Source organism: Salvelinus sp. IW2-2015, unplaced genomic scaffold, assembly GCF_002910315.2.
Source record: "Salvelinus sp. IW2-2015 unplaced genomic scaffold, ASM291031v2 Un_scaffold3696, whole genome shotgun sequence".
In the NCBI taxonomy this organism is placed as follows: Eukaryota; Metazoa; Chordata; class Actinopteri; order Salmoniformes; family Salmonidae; genus Salvelinus; species Salvelinus sp. IW2-2015.
In genome coordinates, this window is record NW_019944973.1 from 42,874 (window position 1) to 45,747 (window position 2,874).

General features: G+C 44.3%; 1 long non-coding RNA gene across 1 annotated transcript in view; it reads right to left on the bottom strand.

The window, feature by feature from the left end:
- The window catches only part of LOC139025991 (uncharacterized), a 10,644-nt gene that overhangs the window by 1,646 nt on the left and 6,124 nt on the right, over positions 1 to 2,874 (bottom strand). The window lies entirely within an intron of this gene.

A 2,874-nucleotide genomic window follows, 5' to 3' on the forward strand; every position in this document is an offset into this window, starting at 1 on the left:
AGAGAGAGATTCACTCAGTACTTTAACGTATCATAACCGCCATTGCGATAAAAGACAGTACGTGCAGGCCGTCTTCCATCGAGCCGGCCAATGCTTTTGACTCTGTCAATCACCGTATTCTTATCGCAGACTCACAGCCGATAATAACAACCGATCAATGCAACAACGCGATCGCTGCCCACACCCGCCCGACTACTAGCCATCACACTGCTGGAGGACGGTTCTGACTTAGAATATGTGGACAAGCCTACAGAGTACCTAGGTGTCTGGTAGACTATAAACTCTCCTTCCAGACTAATATTTAGGCATCTCCAGTCCAAGAAATTAAGATCTCGAACTGGCTTACTAATTCGCAACAAAGCCTCTTACTCACGCTGCCAAACATACCTCGTAAACTGACCTATCCTACGATGCTTAACTTTCAGGCGATGTCATTTACAAAATAGCCTCCACACTCTAACTCAGCAATACTAGGATGCAGGTGCTATCACAGTGAAATCCGTTTTGTCACTAAAAGCGCCCAATATACGCACCCACCACTGCGACCTGTATGTCTGCTTGTCGGCTGGCCGGCTCGCTACATATGTCGTCGCCAAATCCCACTGGCTCCAGGGTATCTTATAAGTCTTTTGCTAGGCCGCGCCTTCACTCAGCTCACTGGTCACATTAGCAACACGCACCCAGTAACACGCGGCTCCAGGAGGTATATCTCAGCGTGGTCATCCCCAAAGCCAACATCTCCTTTGGCCAGCCTTTCCTTACAGTCTCTGCTGCCAATGGACTGGGAACGAATTGCAAAATCGCGTGAAGTTGGAGACTTCACTAACTTTATTCCCTCACTAACTTAACTCCTCACATAACCTTTGAAACTCCCTGCACAACTTTAAGGAAGCAACTATCTGAGCAGCTTACCAATCGCTGCAGCTGTACACAGGCCCATCTGTAAATAGCCATCCAACTAACGCTACCTCATCTCTTTGTTTTCATGAATATTGTTCTTTGCTCTTTTGCACACGGCAGTATAATTCTTACTTGACATGCATCAACTCTGACATCTAGTCACTGCCAGTGTTAATTTGATAAAATTGTAATTATTTTGCCTAAGGCGTATTTATTTGCCTTACCGTCTACTCCGATTTGCACACACTGTATATAGATTTTTTCTTAATTGTGTTGTTCTGTACTTTGTTTATCGCCACGATGTAACCTCTGTTGTTTTTGTCGCACTGTTTGACTTTATCTGGCAGGTCGCAGTGGTAAATGAGAACTTGTTCTCAACATGACCTACCTGGTAAATAAGTAAAAAAAAAAAATATTAACTTTATGGACACGGCAATATGGATACTGTCCATTAATGCCTGTTCTTGTCAATGATGTACACATAATTCTTAATACTGGTAGCAACTTACTATAAAGGCAGGACATTCAAGCGATCCTTAGCAATTATAATCCGAGAAGTAGTCTGAAATGCACTAATAAGCAAACGCTGGGAAATGGAGGTTACTCCCGCTGAGTTTTCCCGCATTCACATTCAGAATACATGTTGTGAAAAACTAAAATCTTTGCTCACCATTTTTGCTCCAAGGCAGATATACTACATCCATTAACTGATCGGTTTGCTCATTAGGCAGGGAGGTTGGTTTTCTGCAATCAAATTGGTGTTGTGCAATGCGCCCTCAATGCCGAATGTTATTAACACGAGAAGGGGCTATACTTGGAGAAATAAAGTTGGGTCCAGGTTTTGCAGCTCTTTCAGAACATCAGCTATCTGGATTTGGGTGAAGGAGAAGCTRGGGARGCTTGGGCAAGTAGCTGCGGGGGTGCGGAGCTGTTGGCCGGGGTTGKGGTAGCCAGCTGGTCCAGGTTCTATTTAAGAGTGTCTGGCCAGCCGTAGAGAAATGCWTWTTGAAATTCTAGATTATCGTGGAGTTATCGGTGGTGACAGTGTTTCCTAGCCTTGGTGCAGTGGGCAGCTGGGATGWGGTGMTCTTATTCTCCATGGACTTTACAGTGTCCCAGAACTTTTTGGAGTTAGAGCTACAGGATGCAAATTTCTGTTTGAAAAAGCTAGCCTTTGCTTTCTTAACTGACTTTGTGTATTAGTTCCTGACTTCTCTGAAAAGTTGCATATCGCGGGGACTATTAGATGCTAGTGCAGTACGCCACAGGACGTTTTTGTGCTGGCCGAGGGCAGTCAGGTCTGGAGTGAACCAAGGGCTATATCTGTTCTTAGTTCTACATTTTTTGAAAGGGGCATGCTTATTTAAGATGGTGAGGAAATTACTTTTAAAAGAACAACCAGGCATCCTCTACTGACGGGATGAGGTCAAAATCCTTCCAGGATATCCGGGCCAGGTCGATTAGAAAGGCCTGCTTGCAGAAGTGTTTTAGGGAGCGTTTGACAGTGATGAGGGGTGATCGTTTGACTGCGGACCCATAACGGATGCAGGCAACGATCGCTGAGATCCTGATTGAAAACAGCAGAGGTGTATTTGGAGGGCAAGTTGGTCAGGATAATATCTATGAGGTGGCCATGTTTATTGTGCAGTGTCCGACAGCAAGATCCCTTATTTAAGTTGAAGTTCATCATATGACAAGTGTAACGTTATGACTATAACGACTGTTCCCTGAAGAAGGGAAACTAGGTACAACATACTATTAAATTCAMGCCTAGCTCGGGTTTATTCCTTAAATTTAATACCGCTCTTCATCGACCCAGGAAGGAGTGGGGCCAAACAGGTTTTGCACCTCGTTTCCCTCCTTCAGGGAACAGTAATTATAGTGTTAGGTTCTMATTTTTCAGAGTAAATAACTCACGGACACTAGAGAAGCTTAACCAAGTTKAATTCTTCCCAAAGGGTCGTTACAGCTGTA